Consider the following 26,350-nt stretch of genomic DNA (forward strand, 5'->3'; position numbering starts at 1 on the left):
CTAGAGATTAAGTTCACTTATTCAATTATTGCCTTTGATTAGTTTTCTTCAATTACTGGGATTCTCTCGCACAATTGAAGTAAAATATTCTCAGGTGGCTATTACAAGTTACAACCTACGAACATTAATAAACTCTTTTGCGTAGCAACAAAAGTTTCACGATAAAACAAATAAAACGATAGAAATGAAAAGAAGTTACGAGTCATCTAATTATCCTATTAGACAAACGATTACAAAAACAAAATGATAGCTCGTAAATTCTCTAATATCCTTAATTATTAAATTATTACGCAAGAATGTCCAGAAAATATAAAAAGCTGTTTCAAAAAAAAATATATATATATTTGAACCAAAAATAAATAGAGTTCTCCGTTATAATATCCCAGGATTAAATCAACTTATTAAAACGAACGATCACGTTTTCCTAGAAAACCAGTGAAACTTCGATTGAATTCAGCGAATTTTATCATCGTGTCAAATCTCGCTGGTGTTAGCCACCATAGTTACCAAGGTTCGGTATTTTTGCGCGCAGCGAAAGGAAATTAATGTCCCGCGATAAAGGTTGCGCCGCGTCATTCGTTCGTACAGCCGATTTTCATCGACAACCGGTGTTCGATAATAAAAATTCATTTTCAGATTATTCAGGCATCATTTGTTGCGTTTGTCCGGTAATTAAATCGGCTGGACGTTACGTCGTTTCATTTTGCACGAGACTCACCTGGCCGTTTATCGTCGATCACAATCGCGCGTGTCAGGAATCGAGAAACGGTTTTCAGGAACGATTTCGATCGCGCGAACCGAGACGATTTCGCTTTGCCGTTCTGCGACGTACTCGCCAGCGGCGAGTCGCGCGTTTACACGGAGCCGATATTGAAATTTGTGTAAACCGATTGTTCCCAAATCAGTTATGGTTCGTATCAAAAACGCGCCCACGACGATGACCGCTCGAGAGTAAACCGATCGAACTGATTTTCCTCGCGAAAACCCGTTCCCATCCGTGACACTTTGCCGCGAAAAGCGATCCACCTCTTCGGACCTTCGATCGTCCACCCAACGATGAAAAGTCGTTTCCCTGCTAACGAAAAAAGATCCTCCTGGCCGATAGTTGAACGAAATCTCAAAGAGGCTTGTCTTTTTCTCTGCTTTATTTTTACATCGTGCTTGCGTTGCGGGTTTTTCTAAATGAAAGTTGTCGAGAATTTTATGACGGATGAAGGGAGAATATTTCGTTAGAAATTGAAAATAAAGGGAAGAGTACTTTCCTTTCGATTTTTTGTTCCTTTTTTTAAAAGATGCTGGTTCTCAAGGAAACGCAGGAGACTTATTGCGAAGGTATAAGATAATTGAAAAGGGTGCTATAAATGTGTAATGTTTTTTATTTTTCGTGAAGACATTAGCAATATTTTTGAAGCATAGGGTGCTCGTTTTAGGAAGTACATATAGATTCACGTAGCTGTAAAAGTCAAAGTTAGTTTTCATTTAGTTTTCATTTCTAAATATATCTCATCACTTCGTCATCCAGTATACCATACTATACACAGCCTATCCTTTTCAGAAGAAACATACGTTCATTTCTACATTAACGAAAATACGTAAGAATCCAAAATCGACGGTCAACTTTTCTCCCCGAGTTTTACGAGGCACAGTCTCGCTTTCTTACTCCAAAGAAGCAAAAAAAAATAAAACAAAGAATCGTTCGAACTTGATCCAAATCCTGCAAAAATAGAATACAAAATCTCTCAACCACGTGATCGTTTAATACCAAAAAAGAAACGAACGAAGAAGCAACAATCTCCTGGGATATTTCGTTTCAACGGCCAATTAAAAAATTTTCCAAACATCAAAACGCTGCAGTGATGCAACGCGAGGGCTAAACGTCGCTGTTTCTCAACGACGGGACGGGCCCTCGAACGAGCCAGAGCTCGCGTTTCAAGAGGCGACTTTCTCGTGATCGATGCGACTCCTCCTTTTGTTTTCCTTGGTAGCAGCGCGATTCCCTTTCTGGCGTCCCGTTCTCGACGAGCTAAGGGCGGTCACGCTCGTGTTGGCGCCCCGATTCCGCGTCTCCTTTTGTACGTTTCGAGTGGCGCCGCATTGTTCGAGGCGAGTACGTGTACGCAGAACGGTGCCGAACGAAACCAGGTCAGGGGCTGAGGGCTTGCACGCTTAACGCGTGAAATTGAAATTATCGAGCAATCTCGACGGCCGGATGATATATGCTCGCGCCCGAGAGGACAGCTCGCCTCGAATCGTTTCATCGATTGTCGCGACTGCGTCGCAACTTCTTGTTTCCGTGTCGCGGCTCGTAATTTCGTTGCGAATTTGACTGCTGGCTCGGACATCGGATGGCTAACATCCTTTTCCTCTGAATTGTTTCGAGATTTGGTCTCTTGGTCAGAACTGGTTCTGTCGACTACTTATTGGTGGCTGGATTATTCCTTTCTCTTTTTTTTTTTTTTTTTTTTTTCTTATATCGCTTTTATTTCTTTTGATTTAACTCTGCTATGTTCGTCGAGTCGTTTTCAGTTTTTACGCGTCTTTCTATTATAGTTGAAGGAATTTTTTAACTTTAGGGAAAATATCAACCGCTCGTACGTTGTTATTAGTCTTTTAAAAGTCCTTTAAAAGGAAAATAGTCTTTTAAAAGAAACTTAGAGATTCTTTAGTCTTTCCTTTCACTGTTCATAAATATAACCATGAATGCAATTTTGCAATTGGACCAGTTGTAGTAGAATTTTCGATCGATAAATAATCGCCGTGGTTTCTACTGGCAAATAAAATAACGTATGGATTAAATAATTTGAGTTTATCTTTGATGAAAAGAATCATGTACCTATCTCTTTACAAAGGACTTCATAAACGTAATTAATGGCTAACGCTTTTTGAGGAATATAATTAATCACCTTCATGCGCATCGATTATACGAATTGAAATGTTAATAACGATGGGACGCGGTGTAATTTATCAAGCGAAATATCATTATACATTCCATAATAAATATCATCGCTTCTACCAACGTATTTTATTACACGTTAATTAATGTTATCTTCTAAATTGAATTGGAAAGCTACTACAAGAACTAGTTGCTAGCACCGGAAACGTCTTGGCAACGTTTCAAAATTCTGCCGCACAGCGGTTCGTTATTCATTAATTACAAAATTGAAAACCACGATCCCAATACTAATTTTGATCGATTTTGTAAACAACACGTCATAGGTTCGTATTAAAGTAACCTCATTTGATTTACATTTAATTTCCATATGCCTTCGTTTAATGACATACCGTAGAAACATTCAACATTTACCGTGAAAACATACCTTTATCTCGAATTCAGTTTCGCGAAAACTAATCGAGAATTACAAATCAATTTAACCATCGATGCGAGCCATTGAAATTCTATTTCTCCATTCTTCTTTCGATATTCTTCTCTGTTATTTCTTCGACGTTAACTTACTAAACAGGTTTTTCCTATATCAGGTCCAAGGACAGAAGACATTTTCCCATATAGATAAATTAAATATGAAGATCACGAGACAAAATGTCAAGTATCGCATTAAGGAATTATAAAATTTGAATTTGAATTCTTCGAAATTTCGTAACTTTTAATTCGTCTTTCGTGTCGTGATATTTGATTCGAAATTTTTGCAACGAACGTTTCAAATGTCGATTATATTCCATTATACTTCCATATTTATATCCTTCTAATTCAGCCACCACTTGCCGTTACGAGCCTAAGCTCTCACGAGTATCTCAGGCTTACGCCTGAAATTTAGCGCACTACCCCCCAGCTCGTAGCTATCAGAGAGTGACAAGCGAAATAAATTGCATCATCCTCTATTAATCGGTTCGCTACATTAAGATACTAAACACGCATACTCTTGATTTTTTTAATTATGCACCATTTTATACTCTCGGTATTTTTTTTACATTCGCATAGATTAATTTTACTGTAACAATTCAATGGAATAGGTTCAAACGATTCAGCCACCGATAACTCCTCTTGAATCAATTCTCGTTTCAGACCCCTTAAATTATTCTTTGTCAATACTAATTACAGGTGAATTCCATTTATTGGAACGAAATTTTTGTTACATGAATTCCTATTATTTAAATAAAATTGTTTAAATTATAGATAACGAAGAGAATCAAAGTATCGCTATTACGTGTATTATTTAGCCTCCAACGATTAGAAATAAATGGAATTTTACTATACTGTTACTTTTTACACAATGATGACCGGTGACTAAGACCATATGAGTCTTAACTATTCTTTAATGCATTAATTTATTACGAAATCCAATTAATATAAGAGAGTCGGTTGATACGCTGAATATTTTAAACAACGAAGTACTCGGTTTGTTGAGTACTGAAGTTAGTCCAGTGCATGTTTGCTCTGAATACCTCATATATTTATTAATTTAAGTATACACAGTACTCTTGATCTTTTACTTTCCAAATATTCGGAATAATTGAATTTTTCTGCAAACATAGCAAAGACTATATTTTGTTGATCCTTTATATGAAAAATAGCCAGGACAAAATTAGCTGGTCGTTATAGTTCTAATATTTCTTTCGCCAGTTCTCGAAACATCAGTCACGCAACTTCTTTAATCCTATTAGGTCGCTACATAAATTCTCTGTCCATATCTTCGCTTATATAGATAACCTATCGGTGTTATAACAAACATAACAATGTTATAACATCGCTGTATGTATAAGTCGATTAAAAACCGTGCTTCTAGAACATACAGTAAATAGGAATAAAATGTTTTCACTATCACTCGGTTAACTACAAAATCGACAGATTTTCATTCTCTCAAGCACGATAATTTCGAAGTCGGAAAAAACACGACAAACCTTTTTCTTTAATTATGAATTCGAAGATTTTTGTAAGAGATACGTAACGCAATGTCCACATGGATCCACACAAGCAAATTTTTGAAACTGGTTTTCTAGAAGACGTGTTCTGCCGGTCAAAATTTATGCAGCAATCTAACGCGATTCCTTCGATCGAATCGATCAGATTTTCGGGTGTGAAGCAAACTGGCATCCACATTGGTGAAGTAACTGTGTTCCTAGTGTTAAGCGTGGAGACAGCCGACGTCTCTGAATCTCTGCCCCTGACACTGGCAGATTAATAATCGCTGTTAAAACGGGGAGAGAAGCGCGCGAGACAGAACAATAGTAGACTAGGGGCTAAGTTTAACGTAACTAAGTTTCGAGGAAAGGAAAATATTTAAAAGAAAAAGAAAAAAAAATGAAAAAAACGTACGATACACGCTGCTCGAACTGAGATCAATCGCTGTAAGACAGAAGGAAGAGCGTTCGTTCGTCGCGACAGCAAGTTGTTTGCTTTTTCGAAGAGGAGATCGACAGATCCAACGACTGATCTGGTTCATCGAGACGAGGACGATAAATTTCGACTGCGACACTCTTGATGTGTTTTAGATTTTAACGAGAGACTGATTAAGAGAAAGGGAGAAACGGTGTATCAGAGTTGAACGCGAAGAAATTTATCGTCGTTTTCTCGATCCCCGCGTTCGCCTCGGTATGCTGTTGATCGTTGATATTGAAACGCTTATGGTGCTCGGAGAAATTGCTTGAGACACGATGAATCATCGATTTGGAGTGTTCTCGTGATTTTCTGATGCGTTCTGACGCGTAACTAATTCGTTTTGTTTAACGAGAAAACCGTTTTATTTTTCCCGAACTTTAAAATTCGATAGAATTACAATTTTAGAAGGAAGGTTTCGATGGAATAAAAATTTTAGAAAGGAGCTTTCAATGGAATAAAAACTTTATGATGAAAGTTCCGAGAGAATGGAATCTTTAGAAGGGAGATTTCGAGGGAACGAAAATTTTACAAAGAATATTCCGCCGGGATTAATATTTTCGAAAGAAAGTTCCAACAAATCTAAATTTTCAAAAAGAATATTCCAACGAAATAATCATTTGTTGAAAATTGCGATAGAACAAAATTCTACCTCTGGTTATCTTTGCTTTAGAAACACGTCAAAGTATGTTTTTCCTTCTTTCTTTTTTTTTTTTTTTTAATATTTTGTGTTTGATGGCTATCGGAAACCTTTCGTAATACACAGAAATCTGCAGATGAAAATCTATCGCTGAATCTGTCGATGGAATTTTTTGTTACTTCGGTCTTCATCCTACTTTTTTAAAAAGGATTATTTCAGTGGCGGATTTGTTCTTAATTATTCCCGCTCCTATGGAAACTTATGTGTACCAGTTCGATGAATTTCAGCGGCATTATTTTCGGATTCGATTAATTATTCGAGGGTAATCGTCGCGAATACGAGTAGCGCGTCATTAATATCTGCGAATTACATTAATTAATACCGCAAACTGCGTTACGCTTTTGAAACTCGAGCGACGAATAAACACGGAGCGGGCAACGTTTAAAAGTTTAATTCCGCGAAAATCACGGGAACGCATCTCATAATTTCCCGCGTGATCAAAGAGGTTGCCGTAAACAAAACAAGGAAAACAAGAAAGAAGAAAAGCGGAAGAAAAGAGAAAAGAAAAAGATACATTTTTTAATCTGTCGACTTTGAGTATATGGTAACACAAAGCGACGCAGTTTTCGGGCTTTTCCTAAGGATCCTTCCTGAAGGTAGTTCTTCTAAATGACTTAGAAAAATACATTTTCCATGCACCTGGATAGGAAACTATGTTTGCTGCGAAACAAGTAGCGATACGTTTTATTTAAAAGCAAAGTCAAGAAATTATTATTGGCAACCTTTTTAGCTCTTTGTCTTCTCACACATTCGCTGCTATTGGCGCACACGTTGCACCTATGCAATTATCTACTATTGTACTTTTATTTTTTATGCGCTTCAACAAAATTTATTAAACGATTAAACGAAGCAGTGGGTTGCACTGTATATTAGAATACCTGTTATTGCTTAAAATAAAAGCACATTCTAGCAAAAAGGGAAAACATTAAATTCCAGGCGCGCGATAGCCGTATTTTAGTAGCAGCGAATGGATTAAGGAAAAAAGTCACACTCGTGTCAGAAATAATAGTTTCCATAGGATAAAGGAAGATTTTATCCGTAACAAATTTTCACTTTTAATTTCAATTTTTCGGATCGAGGATTATTATAAACGCAAATTGTATATAATTTGTGTATAATTAATAATCGTCGTTGTATCATCCGACAGAACGTTACGATAGGAAACAGCTAACTTTCACTCTAGACCCTTTCGAGACGAATTTTTCTCTTAATAACGCGTGCAACGATAAGATATACTGAAATTTAAATGAATGTAAAACTTATCTCACGACGGATTACTCTCGAAAGAGTCGATTAGCTGCAAAAGATGCATAAGACGAAGGGTTAAAAGAGTTGAATGATTTTAACTTACATTTGGTGCTCGACAATCACCAAAACCCGAGGGAAATGATACAACCGGGGTCAATGAATAATTCCTTTGATTGCTCGATCGGAAGCAACCCTCGTCACTTTCGTTTCACGGTATCTACTTTCGTTCGATATTCAGCGACTCGTTTCACAAGAAAATATTTCTGTAACCATTTATGGTTCTTCAGCTAGCGGAGTATAATAGAAAAAGCATACGGTACAGCGTGAAACCGTACGAAAGGGAATATCCTGCCCCCGGAGACGGAGAAAAATGTGAAAACTGTAGAGCGAGAATTTTGTAAAAATCGTAGCTGTCATCTGTTCCCGTGGTGCTTCTTTTTGACTCACTTTTCTCCGTTTTTCGTGGCCAACATTTTCGTGTATGGCTTCCGTACGGCTAAGAGGACTCGAGACGAAACAAGGAAATACTTTTCCTTTGCGATTGATGTCCGGACGAGGCGAACCGAAGTCGAAGGCGTCGCTCGACATCTTCTCTTCTGCAACGCGGAAGAATTGCGCTCGCGTACGAACGCAGTGGAAAACGGAACGTTAAATGGTTAATGGAGCAACACGACAGACGGGGTGAAAAAAAAAAAGAGAAAAAAATAGACTAAAGGAATAAACAAGTGAGTAATATCAGTTCACACGGGGGAACCTACTATGCAATGAATCCAATAGCAATAACTGTATAAACAGACAGAGAGCAAGTGAGTATGAGAGAGAGAAAGAGAAAGCGAATGAGAGTGTGTGAGGGGAGAAGACGATAAGATGGAAGCGAAAGGGGTGAAAAGAGCGGAGTAGCAAGAAAAGAAGTGAACGTCGCGGAGACGTTGAAATGTCATCGTGCTGCGTATATATTATATATGTACATGTACATATATACATACATATATCGTTTTGAGAAGAAACAAAAAAGATCTGAAAAGAGAATAAAAATAATCGATAAACTCGAAACCATTTCTTCGGCTCCGCCAAAATCACGCTACACTATACATATATAAATAAATAAATAAATAAATAAATACATATATATATACATATATATATGAAAAAATATATATATTGTATGTCGAGAGATATTTATACTAGTATTTTAATAGTTTAGTATATAATGCAATATATATATATATAAATATAAATATATATATATATATATATATATATATATTATGAAAAAAGAGGAAGAGAGCGATTGTACTATATAAACGATAGATAAAGAAGATACTGAGGCGTTGTACATACATACACACATAGAAATATTATTCTATGATATACATATATATATATATATATATATATATATATAGATATATATATATTATATACATACATTGGATATGACTAGTGATACATTACATAGAACTATTGTATACACCGGCATATTGATATAGACGAAACAATATGTGAATAGGGGAACTAATTTAAACTGAAATTACCTATAGGTATGAATATCTAGGTTAAGAAGTTGAAGTTTATTATATTATATATATATATGAAGCGTCATACATATATATATAATATATATACACGATAAAGATGCATAGGCATTAAAACTACGGGGACACCTAATCATAATTATTAACATTATGATAAACATTAGGGCGAAAGAGAAGGGAAGAAATGACAGAAAGGAAAAAAGAATCGAAGGAAAAAGTTGTGAATCAACAACATAGCGCGACGAAGAAAGAAATGGTGGAAAAAAAAAAAAGAAAAAGAAAACATGTTGACGAAATTTTTAGGTAGAAAACTATATATACTATATATATTATATATGATATATATATATAATATATATATTTAATTGTTTGTACATTGGGCACGAATGCTCTATTATTTTACTGTGATCCGTGTTTTGTACGATTTTCAAAGTCACACCGCACATACAGGATCGACGTTAGCCGCGTCTTCGTTTCGCCCGTGTTTCCGCCAATCGATCACACTTCCGCTTCCGCGAAACGTACCGTGAAACGTTTCTCGCTGGATCATACACACAGCCACCTCGTAACCATTTCGCACGATATTTTTACATCACACCGAATATGATCAACTATTAAGCCGCCGCAGACTCGTTGTTGCAATTTTACGTACTATCGACGCGCTCAAGTTCCTCGATTCGCCGTTTTACTCCTCCGGGAAAGAAAGAAGTTCGAACGAGAACAGCGTTCGTTCTTTTCATCGAATCGATCGATGGCAACGGAAACGCGCGGAACGGAAGCAACACGGCGGCGCGTTCAAGAGATCTCGAGCGCCGTCGCGATAAAGAAAAGAAACTAATCTGCCATTCCCAGAGAAAAAGAAAGAAGCTAACGTCGACCCTGGGAACACGCGTCTCGACCAAAAAAAAAAAAATATAAAAAAATAAAAAAAGATTGCATAACCCACTTTCACGGGAATTCAGAGCTTTTATACTACGCGAATTCCATTACATCGTGTTCATTCTTACACACCGCGGTTTTCCACGGAATTATCGTCGCGACGCCATGACGGTACGTGCACTCGTAGCTCGTATTCCTCCGCGACACGGTGGAATTCCACGGAGTTAAAGGAAAGAAAAATAATCGCAAATTGTACTTTTCCTTAACCGAGAGAAAAATAAAAGAAATACGGGAGAATCCTCGCGGTCGTACCAATCATTTGCGGTGCTTTGGATCGGAAAAACCGATCTTCTCGCGACGATAATTCTCGCGGAAACGAGCAGCGAAGTCGAAGGTGCTGCTTCTCCGGTGCGTGGTAGAAGGAAAGGAAAGGAGAAAAATAAAATGATCGAGTAAAATGACGAAAAGAAGGAATTTTTGGAGAGATGAAAGGAGCAAATCATCCCGCGAAGCGACATTGAGAGACGACGTTCGGACACTCGATTAGCAATATCGCCATTACGTATTTGCGCTTTCACGCTTTGGCTCAACAATTCAAAATGAAATATGACAAAAATAGAAAAGAGGCGAGATAACGTATTAGGGGGGGAAAAAGCGGTCGGATGCGTTTGTTCGGAATTTACCCTCGCCGCGATGTATATTCGCAAGAATCCGTGCGAATCAAGGGTGATCGATCCTCGTCCATAGGCCAGTTCCAGAAAATCGGCTAAAAATATCTACTTGATTTAATTTTCATGTTGCAAGATGGTAAAGGATAAATAAACTAATAGGATATTCTCAGAAGAAATGCACGAATTTAGGTTGCGCGTAAAATGTAAATCTTGGAGGAAAGCGAGGAATTGAGAATGAAAAATTTAATTAATTTGGTTCCGAGTAATTAGATATTTTGAGGACAATTCACATATCGAGAGATAATACAAATCTTTTATTGACGGAAAGAAGGAATTGAATTTGAAGTATGGGTAGATTTTATAGGAGTACTTAATGCAAAATATATGATTTTTGAATATTATTTTGCAAATTCTCGAAAAAAACAAGGAAATTTGGAAGCGTTCGTACGTCGAAAGGTATAACAGCAAGAGGAATTAAATCTAAAAGTATATGGAAATGTTTGATCTGTCATTGCAACGAATGCAATTTTTCTTTTTAAACATTCGTTTAGACAAATTTTAAAGGGCGTAGAAGAAAGGTGCTTAATTGTCACTTGGTTCTAGGAATATTAGAACAATTAAAAGGGTTTCTGAGATAAATTTTTAAACCTTTGATACCAGCAAAAAGATGTGATCGTATAAAATATCCAAGAATTTTGATGGAAAAAAGAAAACGTGATGGATAGTAGTCTGGGAAAATATTGACGAATGAAATTAGATACGAGGAGAAATTCCTAATGTAACTGTACGTAGAAATACAGTAATTTCCACGTGTTACATTTAGAAAAGCGTTGCATATTCGTAGAAAGAGTAAGCTTCTACTAACGAGAGCAATAATCGTATTTTATGTTGTGATAAATAAATCATAGGTGCGTGAACATTCGTGGATCTACGCCATCTCCATTTAGGTAGTTAAAATGTTAGTTAACAAAATTACAGGGACGAAACATATCTTAATGATTCATAGGTTTTATCGTTCAAGAGTAAACTGTTGAAGTGCGCGCAATTCTCTTCGATGATATTTTAAATATTTATACGGGGTTTCGTAAAATAATGAATTTTTTGTCATAGGACAGTAACATATCAAATTTTGTAATTTGTTGCTTTTTAGAGAAGCACATTTTACAAATTAATTACGTGTTCGTTGTATCGTAAACTATTCCTTAACCGTTTCCTTCTCAGATCAGGTACTGAATAGACAAGCACACCTCTGTCATGTTTTTCGCTATTGTTTGACAAATGCAAACGATTTTAATATTTAGAAATACGTAGAAATTGTTCGTAAATCGCTTACAATTACTTGTAATTTATTTGTAATTCAATCGTCAGCTTCTGAAACGAGAGGGTTAACAATGACAGCATATTCAGGCAAAATTTGATCGTTGTTGTTGATCACAGTTTTGTTACTTTTAAGAGCAATGCAAGTTTAAATCTTGCTTCTTTTTCTTTCGAGCAATTTTTCTTAATTCTTGTATAACATTAGATTGTCCCAAAAGTTTCCTTCGTTTTATAGGACAATAACAGATGCGCAACATTTTTTGTTTTATATTATTTTATTGGATTACGTATGGTTCATTTTTCCCCGATAGAACAACATTCAATAGAACGAAAACGTAAGACAAGAAATGTTGTGCATCTATTATTTCCTTATAAAACGAAAGAAAGTTTTAGGGCAACCTAATATAATATCCGAAGGAAAAGGAAAGTGATTTTCGTTTCAATTAAGAAGGAAACGACATGAATAGAATTACAGGGAATTAAGAAAGCTAAATAGCGTGAATATCGCTGGATGTTATCTGTTCGTGAAACAGTTCGATTCAACTAGTGAAATTATCTGAGGTAATTTTGCAGTTGCACAGAGAAATAGAATAGTTTCACGAAAACCCGAGATTCCGTCGGCTAAGTAGCCGAAGAACTTGGCAAAGTAATTTCGAAGTAGGTAGCACTGTAAAAGTATACGAGCGAGTTGAAAACAGCTTAGAATAGTTTTCGGAAAATCTACCAAGAATGAAATCACACGCAGTAAGAATCATCGATTTGTACATTTTACAATATTTATTTATTATTACTTACTACGATACTTATTCCATTGAATTAATCGCCAACAATGGTTTAATTTAATAACGTCACTAAGAACCTAGTATTCGTTCCATGCTATTAATAAAATGAAGAACATATATGATTTGATTACAAAATGAAAACTAAAGAGGGGAAGCATGATAGATCACATTATTTATTTTAAAATTCAATATTCTACCAACTAACCAAACATTATCAAAGCTGTGCTTTTATTTGGTTTTCGGATTAAATATCTATTTTTAACAAACTCTCGAACTTTTATTTCAAAAATATCGATTGTAGTAAAATTAGTTATACGGTTGGTGTTTTCATAGAAAACTTCCTGGGGTTATTACGTATTTTTAAAATATTTACAGGCATATTTGTCGAAATTTTATACCTTGTGTATTCTCCTTATGAGTCATAGTGATATCAAAGTTAGAAGACCAACAAAAGTACACCTATCGTGTATTTCCCGTGTAATTTACAAATATAACTTTACAATAAAAATAATTATATTATCCACGTTAGGTTCACGCAGTAAGGATAATGTAATTGGGATATTTTAGATGCAATTTTTATTTGAGAAAATTCTAATAATAACACGTATGTGAAAAATTACACGGGTACTCGTTTTACAAATATACGATATGAGAAAAATAAACTATGAGAATATAATATACTTACCATCTATCTACCTGTGAAGCGTAAGGAGAAACGGATTGTCTGTTGTCAGACTCATTCGATAACCAATATATCAGGAAATGTATCTTACTGTATCTTCACACTGGTGCATTGTTAGAAAAATATCTCGAAGAAAAGTTGTTGCCGACTAATAACTTCAAGAATATCCTATCTAAGAGAACTTTAATTAACGTAGAATTAATCAAAGGGATCCGTACACGTTTGAACGAAATTTTCATATCGATCGTTTCCTTTCGCAAATTTGGAAATAACCAGGATCAGTTAACGCTTGTCTGTTTTCTGTTTCTACCATAGATTTCTTAAAAATATTCCAAATTTAAACCATTAAATTCATCAATTGTCCTCCACTATCAATTAATTACGCTTTGATTTCTTACAAAACAAATATTCCTTCTCCTGAAGTAGCAATCTCTAGAAATTTACTCGATAAGAATATTAATACTTCTGTGGGAATTCAAAAAAGAAATAATTAACGAAGAAAAGGATAAGCCCGGTTAAATCAGAAAATTTAGAATCTACTCCAATTTCATATTAATTAAACAAAATTTTTAAGAATATGCATATATGAAAAATCAACGAATTTAAAAAAGCTTCAAGAATAAAACAAAGATAAATAAAAGAATGGAATACCTGTTAATTGGACGAAGGAGAAAGGAAAGTAGGAAACAGCATCGATGATTCTTACTGCATGGCTTGGACATGGGAATCGAAAGCCGATATAGGTTCGAAGACACGCGTGGAGTTGCGGAACCGAGGTCAGGGGTGTATTCACCTGGCGCCGCCCCAAGTCACGCCTACCTGCGCAATTCCAAACGTAGGCAGGCACGCCTACGCGTGCACTGATACACCGCCACACTCCCACCTACGCGACCTACATACAGTCTCGACCAAAATTCGCTGGACGTTGGTTCGCCTCTGGACGTTCTCTGAAACGAATCGGTCGTAACCGCTTCCACCACTAATTCGAGTGGGGATTTATCGAATCGGGCTTCGTGATTCGCATAACGACTCGTGTTACGCGAACTTTGGACTTTTTCCACTTTTTAGCCAGCCAGTTTGCTTGATAATGTCACGCGTTAACTCGTGTTCCATTGGTACGAACGAAACCATTAAGGGTTAACGTTGCGTTAAAATAATATTTCATTTGCAATTTTGATTTTTTTTTTTTTTTTTTTTTTTTTTTTTTTGTATAGTACGAATATATGAAAGAATGTTAAGAGTAAGTACCAGAGTTGTAAAAATAATTGAACCTTAGTCAAATTTGTCGCTTCCCAAATGATCACATTACGTATCTCTCTTTTCGATTTCTTTGCTGCAAGTTTCGTGTCGTATTTCAATCGTCGCATCGATAATTATAACGGTAATATTCTTTCACGCTTTCCTGAATAATTAAAAGATCCCAAATTATAAAACTCGCGCTACTGAATCTCGGTACAATCAGTTACATCGCTTGGCAATCCAACATCGAAAACACCAATGCTAAAACGAAATAACTCAACCAACGCCCTCGTTCCTCTATCTATCTGCCGATGCCAGCTTAAGATCAAAGCCACCAATAAAGCACAAATTCCGACTCGCTCACACATTTCGCCAAATCATTCTTCAACCCCCTCAATCCGTTTCTCGATAACAAAATCCTCGACCTCCTGTAACTACCCCAAAACAGGCTAAAAAAAATGAATCCCGAATCAATATCGTGGGCTTTGCAGCCGCGTTTAACCCGAGCGTTGCATAACGAACGATTCGGCGAGCCAGCAAGTACCGCCAACCGACCCTCTTTCAATTTTGTCCTTGACTGTACCGACAGGTGAACGCTTAGCGCTCGTTGCCGCGACCCGAGGGACACGTACAACCCGTTCGAAGGTTGCTCGTGTACGTGAACGTGTATATGATCGTGTATGTGTAAGAGCGTGGTAGGTGGAAGGTGGCAGGCCTACGCCTACCACCCCCGTGCGACCGATCACGCCGAGACTGCTCCTACTACCCCAGTTCGAGGCGACGCGCGTTTCGCGAGTTTGCGGAGCGGGTCACCCGGTGACACGTTCCTACGTCTATCCCATACAACGACCTGGTTTATGCATACGTGTGTACATGCTCGGACTTTTACCTAGAGAGAAGTTAGGCTGTAACCTTGGCGAAGTTAGTGGAGGGTTGCGCGACTACCGCAGGGCCACACGCGTTCTTCTGCTTCTGTCTCGAAGGAACTTTTAGATCGAGTTTCTATTTGGTTGACACCGCCAACCGCCACGGCAGACATCGAACAGATTCGCGTTTCACTAGATCCCTTAGAACTAAAGTAAGGTAAATCTCATGGGTTGGAAAATTCTTAGCGATGTGAACGATTTCGGCAACGTTGTCAGAGAACGAGCACGTAGATACAATTTGTTATCTTGCAAGAATTAATTTGGAGATAAAAAAATGCATAGAACGTGTGCACAATATGCAAAAGTAATGTAAGATATGCAAAATGCAGTAGCTTGCATCGAATTCGACGAATAAAACAATTTTCTAGCTAAATTTCATTCCTCTAAATTATTTGTATTTACAAAAATACAAGTTTGCATAAATATCCGCAGTCAAGTTGCGACGTAGCGTACTTTGTTCGTTTGTCGCAGCTCGCAGGGGGCAGTAAAATATGTAAAATTCGCGTGGTAGTCAACGTGTTGAAAGACGAGGTGACGTGATTGCTAACCTTTTCTGGAGAGGATATTTGCTTGAATCGGAGTAGAGACGTTTTCTTTTAAATTATTGAATGTTTTATACTGCGAAGGATTTAAATGTTTCTTTTTCTCAGCCTTGGTTACTAACTCTTTGGTCGTGTAATAAAATGATGAAGAATTTAGATCTGGATTTCACGTATTTATGGTGTCAGATGCAAAAAGCATATACTCTCGAATTTTTAAAAGAGGGGAATACGTATCGATGATTGTGTTAAGAATGAATTTTGTGTAAAATGGCTAGACTACAGATTTCTATACGTTTATGCAACATAACTATTATGCTAATATAAATATTACGTTTCAAGCAATAGTGTAAAAAGTTATTTATGTTAGTTGCAGTAAGAGAAACGAGTGATACTGCTTACAGTTGCGTAATTCATTGATTAACAGAGGAAAAATAAACATAAGCAATCATTAGCAAAGAAACGTATTATGTTACAAACGTCTGTCGTAATATGATAAAAGTAACTCTAGATTCGTTCGAAGTAATTTGCTTGAAATCATTGATATATATATACACTGTACTATTAATATCGAACTATTAATTGTTTTAATATCTAAAAAAATTCTCTTCACCAGTAACGATCAAATAACTCGATAAATACAAAAATCGTTGTTCTGAAATTGCAAAGTACGATCGATCGAACGAAAGAATACGTATTTGCATATTCGCGCGTCGTTGGACAAATAAGTAACGTGAGGACAAATAAGTTACGTAAATGAACTTATTACACAATCTGTTACATTATTTAACCCGTTGTGTTAACTTCCTCGAACTCGCGATCTTCTAAAATACTCCGAAGTCGAACAACGACAACAAGGACAAAGAAATGTGTACAAAATTGAGAGTATTTCGCAAGCTGAAGTAAACTTGCGAAGAACGCGTTGAGATATCGCTCACTGGGGCAGGGATTTTCCGCTCGCGTCGTAAACGTTCTTTTTTCTCGGAACAGAGTCGCATATCGCGTCATCTCGTCGGAGCACGTGGTCGTTTCTCTCGTCACCCCCGTTTCTCGACAGCGAATTTCGCTAATAGGGGCGTGTATCACGATCTCGATCCTACCCTCTGCCCCTTTCACCTTTTCTCATTCGTCTACGCCTATCCCGGCACCGGCGAGGCAACTTTTTCCACAGGGAAACAGGCGGACCGGTTGAAAAATGTCGCGCGACGGCTCATTGGACGCGAAAAGTTGCGGCATGGTAGCGTTTTCAAACGGGCGACCTTCTCTTCCGGTACTCGCCACGGAACGCTGCCACAAACGGTTCGTGAAATTTTCTATTAAACCGTCGCTCTTCTCTTTTTTCCCCGCCGCGAATCTTGGAATTGGTTTTTCCTCATTTGCGAGACTCGCTCGTTTAAACGAAGAGATCACGGACATTTTTGTGGATTTCATTAATCTCGAATCGTTTGTTGGTTATATAATTGAATTCTGATCGGTTGGTCATCTTTCAATTGTTATATAATAATTTAGCAAGTATATAGAAATATTAGCTAACGGACGAGTTCGTTACGGAATGGAGCTGGGAAATATTTTACAAAGTTAATTAATTTAGATTGGTTTCTTCGTTATGTAATGGAATTTCGATCGATTGGGCAGTTGCAGATTGTTTCATTCCGCGATAATTTATTGTACTAATACTAGCGAATTGACAGGTTGCAAGCTTTAGATTATACATGTTTTTTTACGATTCTTCGTCAAATGCTACAGACGAGAAACTTGTAATTTGTTAATTTTACTTGTAAAATTTTATTTGTTTTATTATCTGAGAAGTTACGAATTTTTTAATACTATTCGACGATTTTTATTAATACTCGTAATTCGTAATTCGTTCAATTGTGCAAGATGCTTCTCAGATATCTCGTAATTTATAATATTTACTTACGAAATTTCTTTTGCTTCATTATCAACATTCCTTCTGCGAAACAAGAGAGTTTATTAATACTAATAACTTGCAACTTGCAGAATGTTATCGATAACGTTGTCAAAATATACAAAGCAATGATAAATTAAAGATTGAGAACAATACTTACAACGTAACAACAAACAACGTAAATAGATTATCAATTAAAATTATTTATCAAGAATGCAATTAAAATTAACAACGAGCTTCGTTGATACACCCATCGATTTGAAATATATCATTATTTGAATTAATCGTGATAATGAAGTACATTTTAAATAGCAGAGCTTCGATAAATATGTAACACCTACGAATGCAATTTTTATTAAATCATTATTTCTCTCTCGTGATAATAATCGTAATAATAAAACAATGAATAATATCGTTACAGTTTCTTTCATCTATAATTTTCTAACAAAGTTATATCGTGGGAAAGATGAATAAATGTCGGAGTACTTTGCATCTATGTTCTTAATTATACCATTTTTACTTTGCCATGACTATACTTTTTATCTAAATACCACGAAACTTCTTAAACAACACGGATATTAATTATAAATATTTTGTACAGTAAATATAAGACATACACGAGTATATAGAAATGTACAGGACTAATGCTTTTATCTCTTATGCTTTATCGTATCTTCTAATTATGGTTAAAACAGTATCTTAATAATAGAACTTGAAAATACGTACGTACAAATAATAAATATTTGAAGGAAACTTTGCTTACTAACAACAATATGAAGTACAAGTTGAACAATAATTACGAACGTTATGCTGGAAGATTATTAACACGGAATACGTGTTAAGAGTGATTTTATTGCACGTTCATAGCTCTTCATACTTGCAAGAAGATGTTTGAATCATTTTCGAATTTCTATCGTTGAAAATGAATTACACGGCAGTTATTTAAGCGTTAGAATCCAATGTTAATATTATCAACCGCGGCATATATAATGAAGGATTATTTCATTAAATATTCATGGAAGTATCTATATAATATTTTATAAAGCGAAGAAAGTGAAACTTGGCCTTTTAATTTTTAACTCTATTAAAAGCTTAATTCGACTGATGAACATAAATTAAATTCATCATAAATGGAACGGTTTTTAATCAGACTTTAATCTATCGGGGTTTAACATCGTGGAATCAATTTAACATTCATTAATTACAAGAACAAATATTAAATGTTTAACGGGAGATACCAGGAAGCCGAGAAAGCAAAGCGTGCGATTCGTTCCTGTTGAAATAAACTCGTTTAGAGGGATACAACTCCCCCTATAAACGCATCGATTCTCGATAAACAAATTAACAGAAATTAAAACGAGAACGAATGGAAATTAAATCAGCGAAGACGTTTCTATTTAATTCGCGGGATACGCGTACGTTCTATACCTTAATTACTTTTTTTCCCATTTATTAATTTCTACGAACTGTTTAACGAACCGATACTTTATTCCGTGAGAAACAGTTTATTTCATTATCGATATTGGAATCTAAATTGCAGAATGATTGCGATACGAATAATACATAAATAATATTTATTGATAATGAATGTTTCTTAATTTCCTAGATCATGTTCTGCTCCACAAAATATTCTACAAAACTCACGGAACACATGTGCAATCCCTAGTTTAATTAGTTCTCCTATTTATTGATCTCAAAACTCCGTTTAACTATTGAAATTTAGCGAAAGTATAAAATATTTCTGCAGAAAATAGAAAGGTTCTAATCTTTTCTTGCGATTTTTCTAATATTTCAATATTCGAAGCACGAACAGAAATTGCCACTGATATCTTACGTTCTTTTATTTGCAAAGAATTATACGCAAAATCCAAAATATTACTGAGAGAATTAGATAATTTTTTAAATATTCCACAGTCACAGAAAATTAACAGTTTCTTAATTTCTTGAATCGTATTGTCTTTTCAAAATATATCAATGGAAAATTAAATGTATAATTCTTCTCTCAATTAATAACTAAGAGTCCCGTGTATGTGACACGAAAGGCTAAATGTTCAAGGGAAGTTGATAAACTCGTCCGTCACCTGACTTCGACAAAAGCGAACGTTGCGAAAGCTAAGGATACCGAGAATGATCGACGACGCCGGACGTTCGTTGATCGCTTTTATGCACTCGTCGCATATTTTGGCCATTACACGTCCGTTTCTGCAATTGTCGAAGGGAGTTATGCAGACTCGCACTTTTACAGTACTTAGTAAGCACCTCATTCAAGGTCCACGAATGCTCGATGCAAATCACTTCGTGTCGAGTTCGCTTCAAAATTTTTACGAAATTCGTCGCGATGAAATATCGTGGATGAAACGCGTGAAGACGTACGATGACAATAGAAAATTCTAGTTATTCTCTAATGATAGATAAAATATTCTAAGGCAAGAGATTTGATTTATTAGGGAATTCGTTTGATACATTAGGGAAATTTGTTGCATTTGGAACTGATAATTAGCGTGCCTTTTTTAGGTTGGAAAATTGTAGAAATATAGAATATATTGATAAATCGTTGGTGTTTATTGATAGCGAATAAAGAATAATACGTTGGTAATGAATAGAGATTAAGTTTTTTCTTCTCTAGAACGAAGAACTGAATAGTTTAGGAAAGTCTGCTGTGATTTGATAATACGTGAATATGTTATCAGGGACAGGGATAATAGTCGATTTAATTTCGTTATATTAAGAAATTTCACGGTTATTTCATAGTTATATATAATGAGGTGTTAAGTATAATGAACAATTTAACGAAACCAAGTGACAATTAGTTCGATTTCTTTCTTAGAAGATCAACAGAATTTACATTTGCAAAATTCATTATTTATCAGAAGATTATAAAATACGTTGTTATCTAAAGTTTTACGATCTGTTGAGAAAATACGCAGAAAGCAAATTTCTTTCTCTAAATTACAAAAAATAGCGATGCGCTTATATTCTAATTTAATAATGAAACAAACAATATAGGCAATTTAATACGAAAAAAATCGTATAATTGTTATTATCGTTCACAAGAGATTACTGCGAATTTGTTTGTTTCTTGTACTGTATACGAATGATCGAATCGATGGAAAACGATCCATCTGTCACGCGCTATTTCTCTAATTCTCGTATTATTTCATAAGGAAGAAGACAATCGCTTCTTCTGGTCCTGTCGACGAGCCTCGATCACCACATTCACTCCTCGGTTCGTTCTTTCTCGTTTGCTCCGGATACCCGCAGAACACACACATACACACATACACATACACTTATAAATACATACGCTGAAAGACACGTACACAGATACACGCAGGAACGTACGAGACGACACGAGCAATGCAGTGTTCAAATACCATGAAAGCCACCCTGTAGATCGGAATCTCGCATAGTACTAAACAGATTGTATAACACTTAACTAAGCTTTCCGTAACGATAAATACATAAAATGAGCGAAAGGGAACGGGAGAAAGAGCGAGCGCGCGAGAATTAGCGAAAAAGAAAGAATGAGAAATGGTGAGATAGAAGGGAGAAAATGTATACGAATGAACGAAAATAGTGGTAAATAAGGGAAGAATAGAACGAGAGAGAGGGAGAGAGAGAGAGAGAGAGAGAAAGTAAAATAACACACACGCAAAGAGTGGAAGATTGAGACGAGAGGAACCTACGAATTGTTATGTTTTCTACAGTAACGTTTGTACCGACTTACAACAATATTTGTACAATATACGATAATGGAAAAAATGAAGTTACGTACCTATACAATATAGGTTACCCAGATGCAATAACTTTTTTAAACGGTATTTAAATGAAGTTAAAGAAAAAAAAAAAAGAAGAAGAAAGAGGAAAACCAAGCCGGGATATTTTTCATACTTGTAACGAAGTCAGGCGGGCGATCCGCGCGCCACAATGCCGGAGGCCCGCGTGATGCCACATCGTTTCGTTTTGTGTGCCAACCAAGAGATTTTAGATTTTTTGCTTTGCAGATGATGTGTGACACGCGCGCGCGACCCGCGTCCCCGAATCTCTCGGTCGCGAACTTACAGATCGATCGACGCCCATTGCCGTTTCGAAAAAATGAACAAAAATGTGAACAGAGAGTGAGAGAGAGAGAGAGAGAGAGAAAGAGAGAAAGAAAGAAAGAGAGAGAAAGAGCGCGAGCAACATAGAACATATAGAATGGAAAAATGGAAAAAAATAATAATACGAAGATACCCTACATTCCAGCACTTACACCTCGACACCCAGCACTGACGTCCAGATCGCTTGATTTAATCGAGTAAACGCTAGTGATTAGAGACGAGATAATGTGACATTGTTATGAGAGAAGTAATGCGCGTAGCTAGTTTGCCTCGGTCGCCTCCGTTTTTTAGGAACCACTCGAACGAACGAACCCGCGCCAGAAGTTTGGCTTCGCGCGAGACGCTGCGTCGTTCGCGAAACCAAAATGAAATTTTTAAAAAGATGGAAGAATTGGCTCGTTGAATTAATCGATTAAGTATGATTTTTAGAAACGTTGGAGGTTTGCGGGAATTTTGAAAGTGAGTACAGCGATGCTTTTTGGAATATGGAAGGGAAGAATCGAAGTAACAAGATACTCTTAATTATCGATATAGTCGTTTGGTCGTTGGTTAAGGCTGTTCCGATTGATCAATCTCGTACTCTGTTACGAGACGATAGTTTTCAGATGTTTCCTCGTCTAATTGAACGTATGGGGATTAAGCGTACATAATGCTATTCGTAGTTAACCGAGGCGATATGATGCACGTATCATGATCCAACAGTTAGTGACCTACAATACTCGTATGCTGCTTTCTATACTTTATTGAATTCTGATCTCCAGCTGTGGTGAAGCACAATATCGGTGTACATTAAGCTACATTACGTTCGCTGAATCTGAATTTTTGTCTTAGAAATAATAAAACGTTAATTATCAACTATTATAATTATGCATATATGGCAGATGTTTTCAAGAATCTGTTATAGTTCAATAATTATAATAGCTGAATACGTGAAAACACGTTGATCTCTGCTAAATAAAATGCTTAATTTAAAAGAAGTAATTATAAAGATTGATATTCACGATCAACAAAACAATTACGAATAGTATTCTGTACATGGGTAAAAGAAGCCTCTAATTTTAATATTTCGATAATTTCTTCACTCGCGTTACGTTCAAAGAAATCACAGATTTCACTTCGCGAAAGCCTTAACCCAATTCGATCGAACAAAGCCGACTACGAATATCTGTAATTTTTCGCATCGCTGCAACATCTTCTCCTGAAAATTCACCTCCAGCCTACAAAATTGCCTAACAAAACGCATAACGATCTAAGATCATGCAAGGGGCTATTATTGGAGCACGTACATCTTTGAAAAGAAACATCGAAAGAGGTCACGAAGACGGAAACAAGATGTTTAAAGGATTTATCTGGACGTACGTGTTCCGATTCGTTCGCAAGCCGGTTGACAAGTTCTTTTTCCGCGTGAACGTTTCTCGAGACGTGAAAAGCACACGAGCTGTGTCACGTACGGTGTACGTCAATGTTCGAACGAGTAATCTTCGCCCCATCCTGCACGATTAAAATTTTATCCGCGTGCCTCTGTGACGTAAACGTCGAATTCCCGAACAACGGAATCTCCATTATGAAATAATACGTAGTCGTCGCGATACGAACACAATTTTCACGTGAATCGGATGAAATTGCTTCTTAATGCTTAACTTCGGCGGTATCGTATAACGTTCGATATATGTACGGAAGTTTCTACGATAAGTAACACGTTGACTGCAGCTCCGGGCAAAGTTTATGCGTTCACCCATAGCGAGTGAAGTGCTTTCGCTTGTTTCAGAGAGATTCATTGTAATACGCATATATAATACGTAACCTTTTAAAAAATGAAATTGTTCGAGCGCTTTATGCCGCATTTAGTGCTTTACGTTGTTACAGGCACGTTAAGCGTATCGAAAATTTTACAGATACGATTGTTCGTTTCATTCGATTTACGACAGTCGACGTGTTAATTTTAATGTTATTGTTCGATACCGTTAAATTGCAGAACGAGGAGCTGATGTTGCATCGAAATTTTCATTAAATTTCTTCTTGCGTGACCAGTAAGATTCATTGCGTCTATTACATCTATCTTATTGTGTTTTTTCTTTTTTTTTTTTTTTTTTTTTTTTTTGAGAATTTAATTAAGTAATGCGTTTTAGAGTAAAATAAGTAACGATAAATAATAGTCTTCGCTAGAAAAGATTAGTTGCGAAAGAAAGAAAGGCTAATTCCAAAATTACTTATTTAAATACTTGGTCGTAATTCTGTTCTTTATTATCCATCGAATTTTTCATTCGAAATGTAGATAGCACGTAAAAAAAAAAAAAGATAGAAAAATCGTAAGACAAGGAGTTAGAAAGCAATATTCGTGCTGTAATTGCAATCGACTATTGCAAGCAACTATCGCAAGCGATTTTACAATCAATTTCGTATTTTTCAATACAGTATCCGTCATACTCGTTCCATAAGTTGAGTACCAGCCAGTACGCAGACAAAGTATCGCGTGATGTGCCTAGAAACACTCTAGCGCGACCTTGCTGATCTTAGATATTATGCGCCGCGATAGGACACGTACATGAATTATCGGGGCACGATCATCGCTACGTTCGTAGACAAGGAACAGGTAGCGCGAACGAATCGACGCGTCTCGTTTTCGCATTTCGCTCCTCTGCTGGCGGTCGTCTCGAGGCAACGGTTCGATCGACGCAACGATCAAACGGACGCGACACGACCGCCATGTACATCGTTCGTTGTCTCGATCGACCGTAATATCTCGTACAAAATCTTCGGGATATCTCGACGATGGGAAGCAGCCAGAGGATAGAGATAAATAAAGGGAACACGAAAGAAGAAGAAACGGAAAAGAAAAATAGAGATGGTGCTCCGAAAGCTTATGCGTCTTTCTGGCGTTCGTTGTACTCGCGATTCCCGCCGTTCTATCGTCTCCGGATGTTAAAAGGTAAAAAAGGAAGAGAAAGAAGCATGGCGAAGGTGAGAAACGTAATCTCTACGCGTTGTTCAGAAGTTTTTAGATGGCTCCTCGAGCGAGCGAGGAGAATCGATATAAATGAGTAGAAACGAGAAAGAGAACGAAAAGAAACATACAACACACATGTGTACACACAGAAAATCGCTAAAGAAAGAAAGCTCTCGTGCACACAGGGATCATACGCCGCTCACGAGAACACACAATGTCCATCGGTTGCTCGAAGACGCGTTCGAGCTGCGATTCCGATGATAAAATGGAAAACGACGAGTTCTTTCTTTTTGGAATATAAGAGGCGCGAACGAAACGTTTATAATTTTGAGCTGTTAATAGCGGAAATTTTCGTGCGAATAGAAAACAGATGGAGAACGTTTCGTTTTTGCGTGAATCGACGGTTAAAGCATTTAGTACGCGTCGGATGAAGCTTGGTTAATTTTAACCGAGATTCGCCTCCGATGGAACTTGTCGATCGCAGCTTGTGCGTGTTTCAACACGAAGGAAATATGCGTGTAATGGTTTAAGATGTTTATGACAGCGTGGCGAAAAAAAAAGGAAAAATTAAGAAAAGAGAAAAAGTGATGTTCGAGGCGACAGGTTGTACACGTGTATAACACGATTATAATTACCAGGATCTCTCGACGTTTGAGGAAATAAAATCGGAGAGAAAGACTTGTCCGTAACTAACTTCACCACGTTGACACGCGTTCTTGATCATTATGGGTACTACGCCTTGTTTCGTGTAAAATGACGTTTTGTTTCGGTTCTTAGGCGAACGAATGCATATCATAGTTGTAAATTAACGATTTGTGAAATAAAAGCTGCAAACTGTTTGTGTTAACAATAGGTCATTGAACCTTGATGTCTTTTTTGGGGGAGGGGATAATTCACACCTGCCCGTTTCTTTGGTCGTAGAATAGCTTCTTATCGCTTGCTCCTTTTTGATGTTTTCCTCCCTGCGGTGGTTTGCTTTCGATTTTCGTTTTCTAACGTTCGTCGTTGTTTAACTCCTTGCCTCGCATAATATTTTCTATGAAATTTATAATGCAGTTTAAGAATCAAAATTATCAAATGAATAAATAGTAAGGTAATCGTTTGGCGAGGAGTTAACTAGAAATACACACTGATTATCCTTAATTTCCTATTATTTCTATATTTGATTTCAACGTATTTAACAAACATTAAGATGTACATATTATACTATCACTTGGGTGTCTGTGTCAGAGGCGATGAAACGAAGAAATAACTCACGTACTAAATATACAGAAATGATATTGGTAAGTTTGCCCTATTTTGAAGATAATCTTTTATCTATTCTTATAACACATATTAATACTGCATGCCTTTCTATATTTCTATCTAAATTTTAGCTTGCATCTCAATTTTTATACATATATACGTATTCATTACAGTTACATGCATATCACTAATTGTTATTCAGAATATATAATTAAAATAGAAGATAGGAACAAGCACGATCAATATGGTTTTATATGAATCATATACTTGAATCGGAATCGTAACCCTGACCTGGTAAT

At 36.5% G+C, this 26,350-nt stretch overlaps 1 protein-coding gene across 3 annotated transcripts in view; it reads left to right on the forward strand.

The window, feature by feature from the left end:
- Window positions 1-26,350, forward strand: part of LOC126914204 (zinc finger protein 628-like) — a 120,393-nt gene that overhangs the window by 69,651 nt on the left and 24,392 nt on the right. The gene's annotated exons all lie outside the window — the stretch shown is intronic.

This window comes from Bombus affinis, chromosome 3 (genome assembly GCF_024516045.1).
Source record: "Bombus affinis isolate iyBomAffi1 chromosome 3, iyBomAffi1.2, whole genome shotgun sequence".
Taxonomy (NCBI): Eukaryota; Metazoa; Arthropoda; class Insecta; order Hymenoptera; family Apidae; genus Bombus; species Bombus affinis.